Raw genomic sequence first — 24,965 nt, 5'->3', positions numbered from 1 at the left:
GAAAAGTTAAACTTTTTCAAGCATTGATGGAAGCGCCAGCCAATTAAATCATATGCCAGTACAAGCAATAGCCAATCAAACCACCTGCTTGTGTGTCCGGGGCGGGAGATTAATGTGATTGGTTGTTGGTTGTGCCAGACACGGAACCGTGTGTACTTTACGTAAGGGACCAAAATATACTTAATAGAGAACCGCAGTGGCGCGTCGTAAAACCCGGAAGTAAGTTAGCATTTTTAGCACTTCCGGTTCCTTCCTCAAAAAGCAATGCATTTTTTCCATAGGGTTTTGGAAAATAGCTCGAAATAAGGTCTGTGGTTGACACAAATTTAAGAGATAAATCACGTTTTGTTCTACGACATTAAATACATCAGCAGTGACCCCACTGGGGATTTTTTAAGAGTTTACGTGTCTGAAAAACGACGGTTGTTACCGAGTGGCTGAATAGGACTACAGAAATTGTCGAGGCCGTTGTACGTCATTACGCCGAACACGTAAACACTCCTGCTAAGTTTGTTTTCCCCTGTGTTCTGCTTGAAAGCAAGTACCTGCCTATCTTTAGTATCTGTATATCTATATCTGCCATTAGAATCTGTATTTTTGAAATTGTCGTTTTTAACAACGTAGTTTTACAAATGATAGAATAATTAATTACCATTGTTTTCCAATTTTACTCGGCAGTTCGTTTCGTTAGCTAACGTTAGCTAAAGCTAGCGCTACTAGTTAGCTACGCAATGGTTTGTTGCTTTGCTCCGGGTTGCAGCCACAGGTCTTCGCATGAAACGTGCTTGTTCTATCGTTTCCCGGCCAATGTTTTCCAAAGGAGAGTCTGGATTCGTGCCATGAGGTAAGCTGACGTTACCTTTTTTTCCATGTCACGGTGAAATATAAATGATGGGTAGTGACTGTATCGCCGTTTTAGAGATGGCGCTGCTGAAAAGACTGCAACATAAGTAAAGATAATGAATACATCCTATTAAAACCTGTGTGGCTTATATGATAAGTCTAATTAGTACAAGCAGCATAACGTTTCACCATGTAACGAAAGATTGTAGTCAGGGAAATCAGTTTGACATATTGAACTAATAACAAATCACCTCTGGCTGGCAGAGAACTCTCTGCTCCATAGCTTCGCTTGGACGTAAAATCACATGTACATTTTACATTTATATTCAATTTAATATTGCATCCCTCACATACTTTTGTATATATAATAACTTATATTTTGTTTTTCTTATTATGCTGCTGCAACACAAAAATTACCCAAATTGGGATCAATACAGCAGTGGCGAACCGTCGGGGCCTTCAAGGTATTCAGAGAATACCCTGATAACTCAGATAAAAAAAATACATTTATCGATTTAATTATATAAATACAATTTAATAAAATGTAATAAAATGTAATAAAATGTAAATACATTTTATAAATGACAATCGTATCTGTGTTGTTGATCTGTAATAAACAGTGTTACGTTGATTTGTTTGTCCTTCTCGGACCTTGCACTACGCATTTTAGAAAATAAATGCAACCAATCAGATCTGTTTCTGCGTCTGTGGGTATTCTGTATCCTTGATAGAAGGCCCTGGTCGTTGAAATGAATGAGAGCGAACACTCTGATTGACAATTTGATCAACCAATCATATATTGATTTGTAGCCAATGGGCGTATTCTTTCGGAGTTTCCCACGGTGCAGGGTATGCTAGAAGGCCCGTTAGTTCTGACAGTTGCGAGACACAGGATATAGATGGGACGTAACAATTCATTTTCTGTTTTATTCGTTTTAACGTTGACATGGCAACAGGTGAAGAAGATGTTGTTGCGGAATTATTGTCGGTTCCTTTTTCAAGACGACAATTCACTGAAAAGACGGACATTGTAAAAAAAGGGCGCCCAACGCCTGAAAATCTGGAGCTGAATCAAGTTGCTAAAGGCTATGTTCGCCATTTCCAGGCTAGCAACTGGGAAAGATACCCGTGGCTTACGGGTTCAGTTAGTCACAAAAGGCTCTACTGCTGGGAGTGCTTGCTTTTTGGGACCGAAAAGGGGGCATGGAATTGGAAAGGCTACGATAATCTGAGCTGTTTAACCAAGGCTGCACAAAAACACCAAAACACAGTAGGGCATTTTAAGGCAACGGTCACCATGAAGACTTTTGGAGACACAAGGATTGATCTACAGCTGGACGAACAGAGACGTAGAGAAACGATCATTCACAACGAAAAGGTGAACAAAAATCGGGAGATTTTGAAACGTCTGATCCACTGTGTGATTTTCCTTGGGAAACAGGAGTTACCTTTCAGGGGCCATGATGAGAGCAGAGAATCAGCCAATCGAGGTAATTACCTGGAGCTGCTTACATTCATAGCAGAATATGATCCAGACTTGCACTAGCCTACCATTTGTCCACTTCTCTGTGTTCATTGGAACCTTGAGTCAAATACAGAACGACTTGATAAGTGCTGTGGCCGAAGTGATGGGTGAGACCATCAAAGAGGAAATAATTAAAGCACCCTTCGTAGCTTTAATGCTGGATGAAACAACAGATGTCAGCAATGCTGCACAGTTATCGTTTGTTCTTCGGTTTGTAACAGACAGTGGCGTAAAAGAGAGGTTCATCAAATTTGAGGATGTGACAGGGAAGAAACGGGCAGAGGATGTAGCAGCCATGGCCCTCGGTTTCTTTGAGGAACATGGATGCATGGACAAACTTGTAGCCCAGTGCTATGACGTTGCTGCCGTTATGGCATCGGGGCTGAACGAAGTCCAAGCCAAGGTCAAGGAAAAGATCCCACAGGCACTTTTCATACACTGTTATGCACATGCCCTTAATTTGGTTTTTATTAAAAATTCATTCAAAAGGACAGGAGGATGGATTTCGTCTTGAAGTGATGATGACCATTGGTGAGTGAGACTACTTTTTATTCGCTGGTTATGCATCTCGTTGAGCTGGTTGCATTTTGTTTCCACACACTTTTTGATGAATGGTTCGTTAATGTCTGTCTTGAGTGTAGTACGCGTTGTTGTGCATTTAAATCTGACAAGAGCGGCTGCGGCGGCTGCTGCTGCGGCGTGCGTGGTGGGGGGCGGGGGGGCGTTTGTGTCTACAGAAGGTCCAGTTGTGATAGACACGCTTCGCCACTGCAATACAGTAATATCTTATCTTAATTAATTAAGAAATATAACTATTATAATTAGTGTAGCAGCTGACACCTATTTTCAATATGTATTAATCTACCATTTATTTCTTTAGTTCAATTTTCATCTATAAAAATGTCAAAATAGTGAAAATGTTCACGAGACTTATCAAAGTGCAAGGTTATATCTTTAGATGTTTTGTTTTAGCCTATGTACTGTATGTCTTAATGCTCTTACAGTATATGTGACGGTGTGACTTCCATGAAACTAATATTTTATATCTTCCCAACAGACGAGCTGACAGGAAACCTAACACTCTAACAACCACAACATTGCAAAGGCGAGTAAATGTAAATTAAAAACAATTCACAATTTTTTTATTTCTTCTTCCTTGCAGTGAGGTGAAGCTGACCTTGCACTTAGTGCCAGTAAGGATGTTCCTCACGCAGGCTGAATGTTTCTCCTTCCTTACTGAAACAGAAGCCCTTGATTTGCAATGCTTCACTAATTGTCATTTCCCTGGCTCCGTAGGGACACTTTACCTCCAGCACAGCGGAAGACCCTACCAGACCATCTGGAGATGCCCCCAACAATCCTGATAGGGAAAGCCACAAATCTGACTCATGGACCTGCATCTGGGTTGCAGTGGTGAATGCCCTGACGCCCTCACATTCATTCATAGTCCCCCACTGTACATACAAAACACCATCAAGGGCCTGTTGTTGCCCTAGCACCCTGGCAATAAAGGAAGCAGTCACACGCTTTGACCTCAGGACAGCTCCAAAGTTGCTGGCAGTCAACCTTCCTTTCCTGAACAAATGCCAGTTTGGGTTGGTTCGCTGACCAGTGGTAGCCACCTGAATTGCCCTCTGTTGCTCTTCAGACAATGCCATTCTTGCCACAATTGCCTCAGGTCCCTGATGCATAACAGATTTGATCATTTCAGGAACAGTAAGTGTTTCCAAGCTGTAGTGTTCCTCTTCTGGCTCGGGGGAGAGAAGCCAAGAAATTCCTGAAAACCTGCCCCCGAGTCTGTCCCTCAGCCAGTCACGATCTTCGGAGGTGGGCTCTCTTGTCAGCGGGTTAAATTAGTTATTGGTTTCAACAGTCACATTAAAACAGTTACTAAATCAGCTTACTATCACCTAAAGAACATATCTAGGATTAAAAGACTAATGTCACAGCAGGATTTGGAAAAACGTGTCCATGCTTTTATCTTCAGTAGACTGGACTACTGCAATGGTGTCTTCACAGGTCTCACTAAAAAATATATTAGAAAGCTGCAGCTGATTCAGAACACCGCTGCTCGAGTCCTCACCAACACTAAGAAACATCACATCGCTCCATTTCTGAAGTTTTTACACTGGCTTCCTGTGTGTCAAAGAATAGATTTCAAAATACTGCTGCTGTTTATAAAGCACTGAATGGTTCAGGACCAAAATGCATTTCTGACCTCCTGCTAAATTATGAACCATCCAGATCTCTCAGGTCTTCAGGGACTGGTCAGCTTTCTGTCCCCAGAGTCAGAACTAAACATGGTAAAGCAGCGTTCAGTTATTATGCTCCAAATATCTGGAACAAACTTCCAGAAACCTGCAGGTCCGCTGCAACTCTTACTACTTTTAAATCCAGGCTGAAGACTTTTAATTTTGTCGCTGCTTTTAATTGAACTATTCATATCTTAGACTGCACTGTAACTTTTATCCATGTATTTTTTCTTTTAATGTTTATTTTATTAGCTTTTCTTTTTAATGACTGATTTTAAATGCCATTTTCTTAATGTCTTTCATTTTTTGTAAAGCACTTTGAATTGCCTTGTGTTGAAAAGTGCTATATAAATAAACTTGCCTTGCCTTGCCTAATAAAGATTTCATGTGACACATACGATTGATTTATTGATGGGAATTAATGTGAATAAATTAACTCTAGGTTAACGGTACTCTTGCTATCACTACTCACCGACACTATAAACCTTGTCCCTCATGCTAGCCCTGACAACACCGGTAAGCACACCTTCATCTAGGCTGCTCTGTTACGTGTTCTGACTTGTAGTGGTTCTCTCCTCTATCTACACTCTTCTTGTCATCTTTGTAAAACGATATCAGACTGGTAATTGACACAGCCTTGACTTCTAGTTAAATTCAGTGTGGCTAAAATGAAAAGCTTTGTTAAAATATGCAAGCGCGCGAAAGTCAAATTCAGCTTTATTGTCAAAAATTCTACATGTGTTATACATCCAGAAATATCGAAATATCGTTTCCCACAGTGTGACATGTATACATAAAACAAAACAAAAAGGGCCTAGATAAACGTGGTATACATTAAACAAAACAAAAAGGGCCTAGATAACCGGGGTATACAGTTTAAAATGTTAATATATTTAAAGTGTTCAAAGTGCAGTTTCAGTGCAAGTCAGTTGAAACGATCTTAAGTTGGCGTGACGTTGAAGTTGTGCGACCCTGCTGCTGTACTGGCTTGTAGTTCGTTTATGTTTATAGTATAACGTTAGCATTTTGCTTTTGGCGACTAGATTTATGATTCAAAAATTATAAAAGTAGGGTTAACATGTGGAGATTATCCGGCTGAACAAAACGTGATCCCTCTCTTAAATGTGTGTCAACCACAGACCTTATTTCGAGCTATTTTCCAAAATCCTATGGAGAATTTGCATTGGTTTTTCACGAAGTAACCGGAAGAAGTTTACTTCCGGGTTTTACGACGCGTCACTGCGGTTCTCTATAAGGCCACACCCCCAATCTGCAGCGCCATCGCCGATCTTGGCTCCATCAAATTTATAGAAAGACGGAAAATAACTCTGGGTTTGGCTGTGACTTTTAGACCCTTATGATTTAAATAAGTACTGTAAAAGTGTTCCTACTCGTTAGTTTATTTAGCTCCAAAGAAATTCTTCTCTCTTTCCAAATGTAAGTCACTGGGGAAAAGTATTTTTGGGCCCAACGATGTCACAAACTAACGCAGAAGTTTTAGTACCGCCGTTTGGCGTTAATGTGACTCAGTGATGTATCATCACAGGATTTGTAGTCTACTTGTTGGACCATGCCAAGGTGACGGTTGCTCAATTATTTAATTTTGAAGAGGGCTTTTTTATTTGAGATATCTTTAACGTCATCTGCTTATAGCAAAATAGACATTTTACTTAATCATTTATTGGGTAAATTGCTCTCTTTGTCGGCATTTTCAATCAAAACAGAAAAAAGTCTATGAATGATTGAGGTAATTGAGCAACGAGATTTTAATATATTACTTAACATAAGTCATTCCACTGCACCTGAGGTAAATATTAATCTAAATCAACTCAGAGAACTATTGATCTTAATCAACTCAGAGAACTTCCCAGAAGTGTTTCCTATGTTTTAAAGAACGTAAAGCCTCAACACTGCACTGCTACAAACATTGGCGGTTTTCTGTCTTTACTAAGTAATGTGAACTTGCGTGTGACAACAGAATATTATCTGCTGGATAATCCTTCGTGCTTTCTCACTGTTTGACCATTTAATCAATGGGAGCAGCTGTGCAAGCACTATTTCCTTTCTAAATGTTTGTTTCAGGCGCTCTGAGATCAAGACTGGATTCTCTGCACAGGTGAAGGGCAAGCCAGCACTGTGAACCCACTCTCTGTGTGTGTGTGTGTGTGTGTGTGTGTGTGTGTGTGTGTGTGTGTGTGTGTGTGTGTGTGTGTGTGTGTGTGTGTGTGTGTGTGTGTGTGTGTGTGTGTGTGTGTGTGTGTGTGTGTGTGTGTGTGTGTGGGTGTGCATGCCAGGCTGATTGGTCTTGACCTGTGTGAACTTGCCAAGCCTTAAAGGGCCTGAAACACGCCCAGACCTGCAGAGCAAATAAATCTGCTCCAGGGGCTATGGCTCCACTTTCACCTTTCACTCACTGATTTGCAATCTCTCTTTCTCACACACACACACACACACACACACACACACACACACACACACACACACACACACACACACACACACACACACACACACACACACACACACACACACACACACACACACACACACCCACACACACACACACACACACACACACACACACACACATTTTTTTAAACCTGCCATAATTCCCAAACTATACACACCGTGGACATCATTTTTCATGACAAAAACTTTCCACATGTCTCCATTAAGGCCCATTGTGAATTCAGCCTGATCTTTCATCAGAGCAGCAGCTGCCCACCTTTAGTAAATCTGCCTAAAATGCCACATTATTGACCCGGAATTACACAAACAGCAGACTCAGACGCTCGTCAGGGTCCTGACATGCTGCACGCATTGACATTTTACCGACATCAGCTACCATTTTTAAACTATAGTTAGAAATGTAAGAGGTTTATCTCTTTCACTGCACATCTGAATGGTAACCTTTGATCTCTGCCCACAGGTGTTTGATAACGTCGTCACCATGGTAACCTTTGATTACATTACATTGCATTTAGCTGATGCTTTTATCCAAAGCGACTTACAATAAGTGCATTCGACCAAGAAGATACCAACTTGAAGAAAACAGAATCATATAAGTACATCAGGTTTCATAGAGCCAAAACATATCAAGTGCTACTCAACTAGGTTTAGATAAGCCATTCCTTTATTAGTATATAAGTGCTTTGTTAGTCATTTTATTGCTCTGAGTGGAGTCGAGAGAGATGAGTATTTAGTCTCCCCCGGAAGATGTGTAAGCTTTCTGCTGTCCTGATGTCAATGGGGAGCTCATTCCACCATGTTGGAGCCAGGATAGCAAACCCACGTGTTTTTGCTGATGGGAACTTGGGTCCCCCTTGCAGTGCGGGTGCAGAGAGCCGTTTGAAGTGCACATGCTGGGGTGTATGGTTTAACCATGTCCTGGATGTAGGAATGGCCAGATCCATTCACAGCATGGTACGCTCGTAAAGACTATCTGCAGCAGTGGGTTGTTGCAGCGATGTTTGCAGTGAAGGACAGATTGTTATCTAGGGTCACATCCAGATTCCTTGCAGTCTGAGTCAGGGAAACAACAGAGGTGCCGATGTTGATTGTTAGGTCAAGAGTGGGACACTCTTTTCTTGGAAGAAAAAGCAGTTCAGTCTTGTCAAGGATGAGCTTGAGGTGGTGAGCAGACATCCACCGAGAGATGTCTGCTAGACAAGCAGAGATGCGTGTGACAACCTGGGTTTCAGAGCGGGGAAAGGACAGAATTAATTGGGTGTTGTCAGCGTAGCAATGGTATGAAAAACCAAGCGGGCTAATGACTGATCCGAGCGAGTTTGTGTACAGAGAGACGAGGAGGGGACCAAGGACAGAGCCATGAGGGACCCCTGTAGTTAACTGACAAGGGTCGGACTCGGACCCTCTCCAAGTTACCCTGTATGTACGGTCTTTGAGGTATGAGGTGAGGAGGGAAAGTGCAGAGCCTGAAACTCCAAGTTCTTGGAGAGTGCGAAGGAGGATCTGATGATTCACTGTGTCGAATGCAGCAGACAGGTCCAGAAGGATGATGACAGAGGAGAGGGAGGCTGCTTTAGCCGTGTGCAGTTCCTCAGAGACAGCAAGGAGGGCAGTTTCTGTTGAGTGACCTGCCTTGAAACCAGACTGGTGCGGATCCAGAAGGTTGTTCTGATGGAGTTAACAGGAGAGTTGTTTAAAGACAGCGCGTTCAAGTGTTTTAGACAGGAATGGGAGGAGAGAGACAGGCCTGTAGTTTATAACATTAGACGGGTTGAGAGTGGGTTTCTTTAGGAGAGGGTTTACTTTTGCCTCCTTGAGACTGTTTGGAAAGGGACCAGAAGTTAGAGAAGTGTTGATGAAATGGGTGAGAAATGGTAGAATATCAGGAGCGATAGTCTGAAAGAGGTTTGAGGGGATAGGGTCCAGAGGACAGGTGGTAGGGCGGGCAGAGGTAATGAGGGCAAGAACCTCACTTGGAGAGAGAGGGGAGAAGGAGGTCAGTGTGTGGGTGAAAGGAGGGTCAGAAAGGTGAGTCAGAAAAAGAAGAGCGAATATCATCAACCTTTTTTTCAAAGTAGTTAACAAAGTCGCTTGGAAGAAGGGAGGAGGGGGAAGGGGTTCTGGGGGGGTCCAGGAGGGTGGATAAGATAGAAAATAGTTTGTTGGGATTGGAATAGGAAGATTGGATCTTATCTTGAAAGAAAGTGCTTTTTTCCTGAGAGATTGAAGATGAGAAAGAGGATAGGAGAGATTGATAGAGTAGGAGGTTGTCAGGGTGTTTGGATGGTGGATTTCCACCATTTCTGCTGCAGAAGGATGGTTCTATTAGCACGCAGTGCGTCATTAAGCCAGCGAGCAGGAGGGGACTGACGAGCCTGCCGAGATGTGATCATCTCATCTTGAAGCAGAGGCTAGTCAGTATTGGCATATCCAGCCATGCAGTGGGGTGGTTTGTGAACTACCTGGCTGAAATGATGGGCTCACTTCTGAGTGGTTAAACACTACAAATGGTGTACTTTGTTTTAGGTCCACTTTTATTCTCCATCTATATCAACAGTTTAGGTGAAAATGTCAATGGAGCAACCTTAAATTTTTATGCGGACGATACCGTGATGTATTGTGCAGGTCCCTCCATAAAGGAGGCTGTTGTTAAATTACAGGCTGTTTTTAAAATTATTCAGACTCAGCTCTCTGAACGAAAGCATCTTTTAAATGTTGGTAAAACGGGGGGTTACGTATTGTAACCATGGTTATATAAGCACAGGCGGAGCCCTCTGGACTCTATGGGTACTACTCTCTATCATGCTGTGCGTGCTTTCACCTACTGAGTTACGCAAACGTAGCGGGCCAATCGGGGCGAGCCTACCTGAATGCACGCGCAGGCCCACAGTATATAAGGCGGCTAAGCCCTCCGCCTGCCATCCTACACCCCCTTCAGCGAGCGGCCTAGGAAAGACAGGGCCCCCAGGTAGAAGGCTCCGCCTTTGCTTATATAACCAGGGTTACAATACGTAACCCCCCGTTATATTTCAAAGCCCCCCCCCGGTCATGCGTTGCCCCGGCAAGCACAGACAACAAGAAGGAGCCAGACATGTCCAGGAGATAACATTTTATTAAGGGGCCTGGCGTAGACCAAGATGCCGCCCTGCACATATCTTCTACATTCAAGCCGCTGAATAAGGCTGTTGACATAGCCACAGCCCGTGTAGAATGTACACGGACCCCAGTGGGGAGGGCTCTCCCTGCCCGTCCATAGTCATGTATAATGCATTCGCATAGCCATCCTGTTAGGCGCTTCTTGGAGAGAGTTTTTCCAGCCACACCATCATTTCTGACACTTGTGCAAATCCAAAATAGCTAAGAATGTACATTTAAGGCAAAATGTGGCTAGCTTACCTCTGCTGTATAGACAGGCCACAGGGTGCACGTCTTCTTAGCCTCCTGCAAGTAAGGATGGGTATTGTTTGGATTGTATATATATCGATACCAATACTGGTTGTCGATACAGGTCGATACTCTTATCGATACTACTCTCTATAATTTTGTGCAAATAACAAAGACATTTAATGTCTCCCGGGCTGCATGTTTCTCATTAAATCATAATGTAACACAAATAAATGATAACAGCACGGTTTAGCCAGTGTATTGGTCGGTTCTGACCAATTAGATACCAGTACAAATTAAGTACTTGCTCTGGATACCCCATCCTTACCTGCAAGTCCATATATTTCATGAAGTCTATTGTGAACTTATGCTGGTGGTTGCTAGTATTTATTTGAACTGTACTGATGTAACTATACAAATCTCTGCCACCAAACGAACTTCAAGCCTTGAAGCTTTCAAACAAAACTTAATTGACAGTTGTCAATAGCCATACAAGTCCATAGGGTCGACAAGCCGTTTCATTTTGCAATTCACACGTAAAGCAGGTTGTGGCTTGATGATTGGAATTTACAGTGAGAGACCATAATACATGAGCTAACATCGCAGACCATTTACAATACAGATGGAGTTGGAATTAAACATTTTTTCATTTAAAATTTGAAAGTGTATGCCTAGCTTATTTTATCTGACTTTACATGTGTATTCTTTTAAATGTTAAAGCTAGATTGGGTACCCTTGCAATTCACTATGGTCTGTCGGGGTTGCTAACTGATTTAGCGACTTTTGACGCTAGTGCTGCTAGCTACTTTGGTGAAGAGTTGTCTACTTAAACTAGGTTTTTCTGTTGGATAATTTCAAATCTACCCTAATCTTGCAGGTTTGTTCAACCTTACCAACCCCTGCTTTGAGTAAATATTTTCCCTTTGTGGCTGTCAAGTTAACGCGTTAATAATGCACTAACGCAAAAAAAATTACGCCACTAATTATTTTAACGCGATTAACGCATGTGTATTTTTTGTCCTCGGCCGCCCCGTGGTTTCAGAGCGCATCGAGTTTAAAATACCATCTACAAGCTGATGCTGACAGCCCCGCTCCTGCCGTCCTCTTGCGGCAGACCACACTTCCACGCTCACCGGCAGGCCCTGACTGGCCATCGGGAGGACCGGGAGGGCGTGTGTATGTGTGGCGCGAGCGAGCAAGAGAGAGACCTTACCTGTATTGTTGTTGTTAGCATCTGGTACTAGCTAGCAGCGCTAACGGATATAAGGAGCTGTTTCAATGAAAACAGAGGAGCGATATTTCGCCGACAACTGCGCCGAGCACTTGACTTTATGCAGGTAGCCAGACAATGGGAAATTGTACGAAAAGTCAGCACACTCAGCGCGGATAGTGCGCGCAACATAATTGCAGCGTCCAGGCAGCTCCCGTTCGAGCATATGCCTGGAGTTGCACATAGCTCCAACGATCCATCACACACACACACACACACACACACACACACACACACACACACACACACACACACACACACACACACACACACACACACACACACACACACACACACACACACACACACACACACACACACACACACACACACACACACACACACACACACACACACACACACACACACACACACTTTGTATTGTATTATTGTATGAGAGAGGTTCCAGGTTGAATTGAGGCGAATGTTCAGAGGTTGTTGTGTTTAATATTCATGAGAATATTTTTCATTGATCGAATGATAATAAACAAACATTTTCATAAAGCATATCTGTCCACTCATATGTTGATAAGAGTATTAAAAACTTGAAAAATATTCCTCTAAGGTACATTTAGAACAGATACAAAATGTGCGATTAATTTGCGATTAATCGCGGTTAACTATGGACAATCATGCAATTAATCGTGATTAAATATTTTAATCGACTGACAGCCCTAGTTTTAATCTGATGTTCAAAGAACCTTTTTAGGATGTTTATTTTTTCAAATAAGGTTCCTATAAGGTTTAAGGTTAACTAAGACATAACGTTTTAACTGCAACATTCAGAGGATGTTTTGAGGATGTTATTAAGGCCTGAGATGAAAGAAAGTGTTTTTATAAAATGTTCCTTTAATGTGATATGTTAACAAAGGTGGAACTTTTTGCCTGCAATATTCTAAGGATGTGTTTTGGACGTTGTTGGGTAAAACATTAAAGATGTTCTTTATAAAACGTTCCCTGAATGTTACATGATAACAAATGAAGAACATTCTCCAAGAACATTCTGAAAATGTTTTCAGGATGTTATTCTTTTTTTATAAAACGTTCCTGTTATGGCAAATATTAACACGGTCATGGTCAACGTCAAATTGATTTCTATAGCGCTTGAAAAAACAAACCTGTTTCATCTGTTTGAAAAGGATGTTTTAAAAAAAATCTGATCACCATATTTTCCTTTTGAAAAAAACAAACAAGCACGTAATTCATGATAAGCTGTAAGCAGATATTGCATGTGGCATGTGAGTTCCCAGCTATAAATGTTTGTTACCATTCGTTGTTCTAAGAATGTTTTCAGAGGGGGACGTTTTATTTTGGTTCCCAGAATGTTCTTCTGAAAGGTAGGATAACGTTCTTTAAAACATTCTGGAAATGTTTGGTGATAATCTTCTTAAGATGTTTTTGATAAGTAAGTAAGTAAAACTTTATTTATATAGCACCCTTCTCAACACGGATGTACAAAGTGCTTTACAGCACAGTACACAGGACACAATACAAAGTACAACTATAAAAGGCATAAAACAGCAGCAGGTAATACATAGGATAAAACATACGATAAAACACCAATAAAAAAGACGGCCACTTACTCACCTCCTCCCAAAGACCCAAAGGCCTGTCGGAACAGGTGGGTCTTTAACTGCCCCTTAAAAATGTCTATTGAGGCCGAGGTTTTTATTATCTGGGGGAGTTTGTTCCAAAACCTTGGGGCCACCACCTCAAAGGCACGATCCCCCTTAGTCTTTAGCCTGGTTCGGGGCACCCTTAAGAGGCATTGTTCAGAGGACCTCAGGGCCCGGTATGTGGTGAGAGGGTGGATCAGGTCATTGATGTAGGCTTGGGCTTGGCCATGGACAGCTCTATATGTGAAGACCAGTACCTTGAATTGGGTTCTGAGATGGACAGGGAGCCAGTGCAGGGCAGAAAGAATCGGAGTGATGTGGCATGTTTTTTTGGATCGAGTCAGTAATCTGGCTGCAGCATTTTGGACCTGTTGTAACCGGTTTATACAGTAGATGTTTTGTTGAGGCAGGAGAACCGAGCATTACAATAATCAACCCGGGATGAAATAAAGGCATGGATAGCCATCTCCAGTTCTGCATTGGATAGAAAGTCCCTGAGCTTGGCAATGTTCCTGAGATGGAAAAAACAGGTACGGGTAAGAAGTTGTATGTGTTTGTCTAGTACAGGGGTCTCCAACCTTTTTCTAACCGGGAGCTACTTTTAAAAAAAGAAAGTGCCAAGAGCTACTCATGTTATTTCATATAGATTTCAGTGCACATATCACATTCGTGACTCAAGAGCAGAAACATTAACATGAATAAACTTGACTTTCTCATGAAGAGAAAAAAAGACAAATAATCACCATGCAATACTGAGTTCTGCTTTAACATCAATAACTACAGTAAACAGTTTTACAGATAAGAGTGCAAAGTTCCTAATTGTAATAATAACATTTCTAGCTCTATAATTTAAATTATTTCAAGCATTTCACAAATTTGTTTCACATGTAAAAGGGGAATATGGCTTGTGCTTTTCTCAACTTGCATCAAGCAAACATATGTCTTCAAACATTCAGTCTGTCACTGCATTGTTGTCTTTCTCCTGACTCAGCTAATGTGACACCTGGCACTGCATAGCATCCACCAGAGCACTGTACTGGGGTGTGTATCCTGACAAATTCACTCTGATTGAGTCATTGAGGTGTTCATCAGTAAGTCTTGTCCTGAATTTGGATTTGATAAAGTTCATATCAGAGAATGCTGATTCACAGCGATATGTTGACCCAAATAAGCAGGACAGTTTCAGTGCAGCAGTTTGAATGTTTTTGAATTTCTCTGGGTCCAATAGCTTCCAGAAATCTTTGTCCATCTGATGTGCTTTCAGCTGAATGTCATTCTGGAGATTGATTATCTCCAGCTCCAACTCTGAAGCACTGAGACTGAAAAGGCTGGCCAGTTGCTCAGACATGTCAGTAACATCCACGATGTTGAATGGGTTAGCAAGGAAACTTGCACAGGGCTCAAGCTGTTTAAAGTCAAGAAACCTGTCCTCAAATTCCTGCCCAAGCTTAGTTAAGCAGTCACAGTACTTTGATAAGTCAAGAAAGCCAGCAGCAGCTTTATTCTCCTGCAGTACTTTTTGAACAGAGGGGAAATGATGCAATTTATTTCCCTTTACTTGCTGGAGATATAGACACAGATTTGCTTTAAAGGCCTTTACAGCACTAATCATGTCACATACTGTTTTGCCATTGCCTTGTAGCTGGAGGTTAAGCTGGTTTAATTTTCCTGTCAGATCAGTCAAAAAGGCCAGGTCAAGTACCCAACCAGCATCAGATAAGATGGAGGTGTCCTCCCCCCTCTCTTCCATGAAGAGCTTTACCTCATTCAGCAAGGAGAGGAAGCGCTGTAGGATTTCCCCTCTACTCAACCACCTCACCTCAGCATGGAGAAGGAGATCTCCATATTCAGCTGTCAGTTCCTCAAGAAAAACTTTGAAGCTCCTGTGTTGCTTTGCCTTCGCTCGGATAGAGTTTATTATTTGTATCACAGGTTTCATGACGTGATTGAAGTCCATAACTTTGGCACAAAGTGCTTCTTGGTGAATGATGCAATAGTAACTCAGGAAACGTGGGAAATATGGATCTGACTTACAATTTGCGATAAAACCGTTGTGGCGACCTCTCATAGCCGGGGCTCCATCAGTTGTTATGGATACAAGCTTCTCCATTTGCATGCCTTTATTTATGAAATAATTCTTAATAGAATTATACACGTCCACACCTCTTGTTGTTGTTTTGAGTGGAAGCAGTGTCAGAAATTCCTCTTTCGCCGTAAAATCCTCAAACACCATCCGGATGAACACAGACAGCTGAGCTGTGTCGCTCGCATCCACCGACTCGTCGCACTGTATGGAGAACCACTTGCACCTGACCATGTCCCGCTCCAACTGTCCCATGGCATCCACTGACAGCGCCGACACTCTCCTCGCCACAGTGTTGTTTCCCAGTTGCACATCGTCAATGGCAGACATTATCTCCGACTTGCTCTTGTGGTCTCTGAACAAAGTCTCTGCCATAACAGACATCGCTCCCTTAAGAACACCGCCATCAGTGAAAGCTTTTTTGTTCTTTGCCAAATACTGAGCGACTCGGAACGATGCTTCTGTAGCTAGGCTAGCTTTCTTGGCAGGCTTCGTGAACAATGACTGCTGCCTTTGTAGCGTAGCTTTTAATTGTTGTACCTTCTCAACGCGAAGGCAACTGCCGGCGGGATACTCCTTTGAAAAGTTTTCGTGAAGTTTTGTGAAGTGCCGCTCGACATTTCCCTTCTTCCCCACCGCAACACTCGAGCCACAAATTAAACACACACACTTGTCTTTGATGCTCGTAAATAAAAATTCATGTTCCCACTCGTCATGAAAGTAGTATATTTTAGATTTCTTCTTTGACGGACCTTCCTCAGTTGTCATGACTGCATCTTACATCTCTTTTTCTCTATCTTTCTTACTCTCAAAATATACTACATAAATAAATATGTCTCAACATGTCAACTGCACTTTAGCGCCCTCTGGTGAGCTACTCGGAAAACCTCCGCGAGCTACTGGTAGCTCGCGATCGACGTGTTGGCAACCCCTGGTCTAGTAGCATAGACTGATCGAAAATTACACCAAGGTTTTTTATGTTTGCCCTTATGTTACCACTGAATGAACCCAGGTGGCTTGCTACCTTACGGCCCGTCTACACTACAGGCATCAAAAAATCTTGAAGCTGGGCGTGTCTGAAGCTTGGCGATTTTTTGCGAGCAACGCGACCAACAACCAATCACATGAATCTCCCGCCCCCGACATACAAAGCAATAGCAATGTTAAAACGAAGTAAACTGGATATAAACTCTCCAAACAGGCGAAAAACCTACCAGTTTCACCCACTGTCTCTGCCACCTCCCTCCATGCCTGGTTCCTCCGGTTTGTATCCCGGTAAATAGTTCTGGTCGTAAAGAACCGGGTGATTTGCTACCGTAATATCTCGTTTGGAATATGAGGAAATTAACTGCGGTCTGGCTCTCCCAGCTTGCACGCGGTTTGATTGGCTGCGCTTGCACTGGCGGGATTTGCATAAACAGGATTTGATTGGCTGATGCTAAGCATCGAGCCTCAAAAGTTGAACATTGTTCAACTTTTGATGCCGATAGATGCTCGTGATGCTTGCAAAGCCATGCCATGCTCCCCACAATGCAGTTCGGCGAAGATTAAAAATCTTCTACGTCACCCCATTCAAGTGAATGGACGAAGCGTTGAAAGCATTTTTCGATGCCTGTAGTGTAGACGGGCCGTTAGAGGTGATGTTATCAACCGCTAAGATCAAGACTTCCGTTTTTGATGCATTGAGCTGTAGGAAGTTGCTTGACATCCACTCCTCAATTGCAGACAGACATGTGATGAGGGTGTTTACTTTTTCCATTTTGACAGGTTTGAAGGAGAAGTATATCTGGATATCATCTGCGTAGCAGTGATACGAGACACCCTCAAATTGGCTAATTAAGCGGCCCAATGGGAGCATGTACAGGGCAAAAAGAAGGGGGGCTAAAACAGAACCCTGGGGCAGGCCGCAGGATAGGGGAGTGCTATGTGATGAGAACGGGCCCACCGCCACAGAGAAACTTCTCCCACTGAGGTACGAGGCAAACCACTGGAGGGCAGACCCTGAGCTGCCTACCCACTCCCTGAGTCTATCTAGCATGATGGCGTGGTCCACTGTGTCAAACGCTGCACTCAGGTCCAACAACACCAGAACCACGCAATCGCCTTCATCCGATGCCATCATGAGGTCATTGGAGACCCTGAGGAGAGCTGATTCTGTGGAGAGGTGTTTTCTGAAACCTGATTGGAATTTGTCATGGATTTTATTGTCATTCAGAAATGTATTGAGTTGATTAGCAACAACTTTTTCAAAAACTTTTGACACAAATGGGAGCTTTGAGATCGGCCTGTAATTATTCGGGAGGGAGGGATCTAGATTGTTTTTTTTGAGAAGGGGCTGAACAACCGCCTGCTTAAAAAATGATGGGACGGAGCCAGAGACAATGGAGATGTTTATAATGTGGAGCAAGGGTGGAGCGACACATGAAAACACTTATTTTAGCATGGACGTTGGTAAAGCATCCAGAGGGCTTGAGGAAGATTTCATAGTTCTCACTACAGTGGTCAGGTCGGCTATGGTGATGCAGGAGAAATTACTCAGCGTGGCCTGCCTAACTGGACAGATAGGGAGAGGGGAGTGGGAGGGGGTGGTGCTCGACCTCACATCAGCTACCTTGTTTATAAAGAAGGTGAGAAAACGGTCGCAGTCGTCGTTTGAATAAATAGGAACTGAAAGGGTGGACAGGTTTACAATGGTATTTATGGTTTTAAATAGTACTCTGGGTTTGTGCTTACTAGAGGAGATGAGATTAGAAAAATAAGTAGCCCGGGCATCTTTTACCAAATTGTTGTAATCACAGTAAAGGTCCTTCAGATGGAGGCGGTGTACCTGGAGATTTGTGGTTTTCCACAGCCGCTCAACTTTGCGACAAAGCCGTTTCAGTATACGGGTGTCCTCTGTTAACCAGGGGGATGTGTTTACGGCTAGGGAGCTGCGTGTCACCATGGGAGCGACGTCATCTAAAATGGCGGAGCAGTGTGTATTGAAAGCGTTGACTAGACAATCAACATCATCAACATGCGACACCAAAACATTGTTGTCAAAAGCTGTTACAAATTTCTCAACCGCAGCGCCATTTAAAATACGCAAGGTTTTTACAAGCTTCCCCTGAACATAAGCGTTATCTAACGATAGCGATAGCGAGTGAAGACGATTAGCAGCCAACATAGGCGCAGCCATCATGCTCTGACACTCAGAGAAACCAGTCAGCTGTCCCAACTGCGGGTACAATATCAGTAAATATCCGTACAATGATAAACTTCTTAAGATGTTTATGATAACCTTCTTAAGATGTTTTTGATAACATTGTTAGAACATTATGCCCTACTGTTCTTAAAACGTTTTCAGCGGGACGTTTTATTTTGGTTCCCAGAATGTTCTTCTGAAAGGTAGGATAACTTTCTCTAAAAACATTCTTAACATTTTTGGTGATAACTTTCTTAAGATGTATGAGCGCATTGAGACAATGAATAGGACGTATAAAAACAAATGTATGCATGCCAATATTCACTCACATGCACTTATAATCACACTAAGGTATTTAGGCCCACAGTATTCATAATTTCATGTGTAAAATATCAGAAAATAATCACACTTTTTTCTGACTATAAAGGTTGTGTCTTGTATGTAGGTTCTAACTGTTCGATAAGCTATCTGCGTATTAACAGTAACCGCTATTTATGCATATTGGATACAAATCGTTATTGCACCCTTTAGATTTGAGACCGAAAGACATATAGAGGAACGGACCGACTGTCACTGCCCGTCCCTGAAACCCCTGTTAGTGTTTGTTTGTATGTGTTTGTTTCTACTGTGTGTGTGTCTCTCTCTCTGCCTGCTGGTCTGCTTGACACGGCTGGGAGCAATCTCCAATCAACCACACCTGCAACCTGCTCATCAGCCACACTATGAAATCCTGCAGCCTGCACTCATTCAAGGGATGGGAATTTGAAAGCAAATGTATATTCGAATATTCGACCCCCCAAAAAACGGTTAACCGGTTAACCGAAATGTACATATCCTATAAAAAGAAAATTGGGTAAAAAAAAAGATGTAAAAAAAAATGTTTTCCAACACATTTTTTTCAATAATTTATGGAAATAAATACATACATGTTCAAATAAGTGTAGAAACCAAGTTGAATTTGTCAAATGTATTGAACTGGTGATCACAGTTTGACAGCTATAGGCCTACAGCTTTCATGTGCGGAGGCGATTCACAATCAGCCCAGCTGATTCACAATCAGCCCAGCTGTAGAGAAGACCCTCTCAGCTGGAACGGAGGAAGGTATAGGTATAAGGTATAGCAAGGTATAGTATATATAGTGGTGATTGACATTATTCCCCCACGGATCTATGGGTTGGGGTATTGTTCTGCACGGACAATTTAGTGAACCGGACTTCCTGTTTCCGCCGGTCTTCCCTTCCCGGGCAACCGAGCATGGCAAGTAACGCCGTTTTTTTCCAACTGCCGGAGTTTTGGGAGACATCTGTGGCTGCATTGTTCGCTCAGGCGGAGGCTCAGTTCGCCCTAGGCGGAGTGACTGACGACGCAGCACGCTATTTTCACGTTGTTTCGGCGCTGGGGAGCTCCACTGCGACCCGGACGGTGGGCTTTATTACATCTCCTCCTGCCCAGGATAAATATGCAGCGTTCAAGGCTTTCCTGCTAAAGACTTTCGAGCTGTCACGGTCGGAACGGGCCCGACGCCTGCTCGCTATTCATAGCCTGGGGGACAACAAGCCATTCGACCACATGGAGATGATGCTCACCCTGCTGGGTGCGGAAGAACCACATTTTTTGTCCATAGAACTGTTTCTTCGGCACATGCCGCTGCATGTACAGACAGCACTCGCTAATACGGCTATTACTGAGCCCCGCGCTTTGGCTGAAGAAGCCGACCGGTTCTTCCTGGCAACACAGCGTTTTGCCCCGGAGGTGCTGGCTCCGACACGCAGCGGCACCTTCCAGGTACAGGCATGCCACCTAGCATAAGGTCCTGGGCCAACGTCAGCAACTCCAGCCCTGGCCTATGTTATTACCATGCACGCTACGGGGCGAAAGCGAAGATGTGCCGTCCCCTCTGCACCTACAAGGTAACGGGAAACGCCAAGGCCTGCGCTCGGTAGTGGCCGCGAGCGTGGGCACATCCAACCAGCTCCTGTTCATCAGGGACACCTTCTCTGGTCGCAGACTCCTTTGTGACACAGGAGCCCAGCGGAGCATCCTGCCGGCTACCGTGGAGGACGCCGCCGGTGAAGGCCACGGCCCACCTTTAACGTCCGCTAACGACACCCCTATTCGCACATATGGCACAAAGACAGTGGACCTGTGCTTCGAGGGTCAGCGGTTTAAGTGGGATTTCGTCACGGCTGACATCTCCTTCGCCCTCCTTGCGGCGAGGCCTCATTCAACGGGCTCTCCAGCTCACTCTCACAGGGCGACAAGTTCCAGCACCTTCTCAGTGAGTTTCCCGACTTGACGCAGTCCACCTTTTTCGCTGCCACTACCAAACACGGGGTAGAGCACCACATTGACACTGACGGCCCCTCTGTCTACGCTAGGGCCCGGTGGCTCAACCCTGACATGCTGGCAGTCGCCAAGTCGGAGTTCGTCATCATGGAGCGTCTGGGCATCATCCGCCGCTCAGACAGCCCTTGGGCTTTGCCACTTCACATGGTCCCTAAATCAGCCGGTGGCTGGCGACCGTGTGGTGACTACCGCCGCCTTAACGACGCCACTACGCCAGACCGCTACCCGGTCCCTCACATCCAGGACTTCTCTGCACACCTGGCGGGCAAGCTGGTTTTCTCCAAGGTGGATCTGGTGCGGGGCTACCACCAGGTGCCGGTGCACCCCTCGGACGTCCCCAAAACTGCGGTAATTACGCTGTTTGGGCTTTTCGAGTTCCTGCGTATGCCGTTTGGACTTAAGAACGCAGCTCAGTCCTTTCAGCGGCTGATGGATTCAGCGCTCAGAGATATGTCATTCATCTTCGTCTATTTAGACGACATCCTGGTTGCCAGCTCCTCCTCCGAAGAGCACCAGGCAAATCTCCGGGTCCTTTTCGCGAGGCTCAACCAACACGGCCTGATTATCAACCCGGCGAAGTGTCAGTTCGGGTTGTCCTCCATCCATTTCCTCGGGCACCTCATCAGCAAGGATGGGGCCGCCCCCCTCCTGTCGAAAGTTGAGGCCGTGTCTGCCTTTCCACGACCGCCTACAGCTCAGGCGCTCCAAGAATTCCTCGGGATGGTGACGTTTTATCACCGGTTAATCCGCCGGGCGGCCCACACCATGCGCCCGCTGTACGAGGCCCTCAAGGACAAGTCCCCCGGCCGGGCCATAGACTGGATGGCTGAAAGGTAGGTCGCTTTCAACGCCACTAAAGCCGCCCTGAGCGAAGCCGCCATGTTTGCTCACCCGTCACACAGGGCCCCCATCGCTATCACCACCGACGCGTCAGACTACGCAGTGGGCACGGTGCATGAACAGTGGGTCGACGGCGCCTGGCAACCGCTCGCTTTTTTCAGCCGCCAGTTGACTCCCAGGGAGCGCAAGTACAGCGCTTTCGACAGAGAACTCCTTGGTCTCTATTTGGCGGTTCGTCACTTCCGTTTCCTGCTGGAAGGCCGGGAGTTTGTGGCGTTCGTGGATCACAAGCCACTAACGTGGTCGCGAACTGCCTCTCCAGAGCGGTCATCGGAGCTGTGCAGCTGGGCCTCGATTACCTCCGCTGACCACGGGGTCCAGACCCTCAAGGCCTCGGTCACGGATTATCCCTGGAGGAGGTCACGGTCGGTGACTCTGGCGCAAAGCTGTGGTGTGACGTCTCCATGGACCAGCCTCGACCGCTGGTCCCTGCGGACTGGCGCCAACTCGTTTTTGAGGCGGTTCATAATCTTTCCCACCCCGGTAGGAAGCCGTCCGTGAAGTTGTTGTCACAGAAGTTCGTGTGGCAGGGGCTTAAGAAGGATGTGAGGTCCTGGGTCGACTCTTGCGTAGCCTGTCAATGGGCCAAAGTCCACCGCCATACTAGGGCCCCTTTTGAACTTTTTGCGGTTCCTGAGAGGAGGTTTGACCATGTCAATGTCGACCTTGTGGGTCCGCTTTATATATTCAAATTTCTTTATTAGGATAAACCCCTTGAGGTGAATCACCTCGTTTTCAAGGGGGTCCCAAGAAAACAAATAACAAACAAGTACAACATACAAACAACATTCACACACATACATCGGAAGAAATAACCAAGAAATTACAAACATTCAGCCTAAGCATACAGCACATGGTAATACATTATAGGCGGTTACATTGAATGCATATCATTGGGTAGAGTAAAGTAGAGTAGCTGTACTATATATACAAAATCATAACAATAAAGACTTAGAAATAAAGACTTAGAAATGGGCAATAGGTGGGTCATCTCATGAGGAGATGGTGAAATAAGATGGAGCCTCAACAACCCTTAAACAATAAATAAAGTACTTCAGGTCATACAAAAACATTCAACCTTGAGGTGAGACGACAATGCACGCTTGAACAAAGTCAGAGTAGGGAGAGATCTGATGGTAGCAGGTAAGTTATTCCAATCAGCAGGAGCTTTAAATTTGAAGGCTCTTTTGCCAATGTCCTTTTTAACTAGAGGAACGGTGAAGAAGAGCTGAGAGGTATGTCTAACTTGGTGGGTTGATGTAAAACGAAAGAGATACTGTTTCAAATATGGGGGATAATTAAAGTTGAAACTTTTATAAATGAACTCAAGCCAGTGCTTATGTCTTCTCAAATCAGGAGAAGGGAGATTGAGGTTTAGGTACAGTGCACAGTGGTGTGTATGGAAATCACAACCGAGAATAAATCTACACATTCTATTGTAAGCAATGTTTAGCGGGGCTAGAACAGATTTCGGAGCATTGAGATAAACAACGTCACAATAGTCTAATAAGGGAAATAGCAGTTGGGTAGCAAGTTTTTTCCTAACTTTTAAGGTAAAACAGTGCCGAGAGCGGTAAAGAGTACCGAGACCAAAGTTTACTTTATGCAGTATATGATCAATATGAGGTTTGAATGAAAGGTTAGAGTCAAGCCATACCCCTAAATATTTAAAACTGTCAACTCTATGCAGAATTGTACCATCATTGCAAGAAATATCACATGAGCCAGTCAAAGATTTGAGTTTGTGTCGGGTACCAAAGATCATAGAGAAGGATTTAGTTTTGTTCAAAAGTAACTTGTTCTGGAATAGCCAGTCTTGCAGGAGGGTGAAATCTGACTGGAGTGAAACTTGAATTTGAGAGAGATTTGGTTTTGATGTGTAATCCCCTCTCACGGTTTCACCTACCTGTTTACGATGGTGGACAGGACGACCCGCTGGCCCGAGGCCGTTCCCCTCGCCTCGACGTCAGCTTCCGACGTCGCCCGCGCTTTCATCGGCACGTGGGTGGCGCGCTTTGGGACCCCGTCTAATCTCTCCTCTGAGCGCGGTTCTCAGTTTACCTCGGAGCTGTGGAACGCTGTTGCTGTGGGTTTGGGGGTCAAGCTGCACCGCACCACCGCATATCACCCCCAGGCTAACGGATTGTGTGAGCGGTTTCACCGGTCCATGAAGGCGTCACTGCGTGCCGGCTTGACAGACGGCAACTGGGTGGATAAGCTCCCGTGGGTTATGCTCGGCCTCAGGTGTGCCCCCAAAGAAGACCTGCAGTCCTCGTCGGCGGAGCTCGTCTATGGCCAGACGCTACGGATCACCGGGGAATTCATTCCCACCACCACTGTGCCCTGGTCTGTGGCCGGGCAGCGCTCCTCCCTGCTGGAGACCGCCGGGATATTCGCGCCCGTCCCAACGTCGCAGCACAGCAACCCAGCTTTCCGGGTATCCCCCGGATTACGGTCGGCGGATTTCGTTTTTATTCGCCACAACGCCCACTGCAGTCCCCTGCAGCCCCCTTACGACGGTCCATTCAGCGTCATACGTCATGGGGACAAGAGCCTGGTGGTGGACGTTGGTGGCAGGCCTGAGACTGTGTCCGTTGATCCGATTAAGCCTGCTCACGTGGACGTTTCCAGGCTTTTAGAGTTGGCTCTACCCCCACGTCGGGGCCGCCCTCCCATGGCCCGCCCCCCGCCCCATGTGGGGATGCCCTCGCCCTCGTTGGTGCCCCTGCCCCTGCCCCTGCCCTCGCCTTTCGGCCCCGCCCTCCTCGGCCCCTGTGGTCCGTACGCGCCGGGGTCGGGTGGTACTTCCTCCCAGGCACGAGGATTTTGACTATGGGTGATACTGGGGGGCTTGTGTGGTGATTGACATTATTCCCCCACGTATCTATGGGTTGGGGTATTGTTCTGCACGGACATTTTAGTGAACCGGACTTCCTGTTTACGCCGCTCTTCGATTCACGGGCATGAAGTTGTTTACATGTGTTTTCAGATGCTAAATAAAAGTCTAGCTTGTACCTTCGATACCCCGCCTCCGACTCCCGTCTCTCGGCACTACAATATATAAGTTTAATTTGGCATAGTTTGACCTCTACA

General features: G+C 44.9%; 1 protein-coding gene across 1 annotated transcript in view; it reads left to right on the top strand.

Moving 5' to 3' along the window:
- Window positions 1–427: 427 nt before the first annotated feature.
- The window catches only part of pou2af1 (POU class 2 homeobox associating factor 1), a 74,179-nt gene continuing 49,641 nt past the window's right edge, over window positions 428–24,965 (top strand). Inside the window, exon 1 of the mRNA XM_079678295.1 lies at window positions 428–844. The gene's annotated coding sequence lies outside the window, so the exon portion shown is untranslated. The remainder of the gene's footprint in view (window positions 845–24,965) is intronic.

The sequence above is a fragment of the Notothenia rossii genome (assembly GCF_949606895.1).
Source record: "Notothenia rossii genome assembly, chromosome: 4".
NCBI lineage: Eukaryota > Metazoa > Chordata > Actinopteri > Perciformes > Nototheniidae > Notothenia > Notothenia rossii.
The sequence above is the reverse complement of the archived record's forward strand: the minus strand, read 5'-3'. Positions and strand labels throughout refer to the sequence as shown.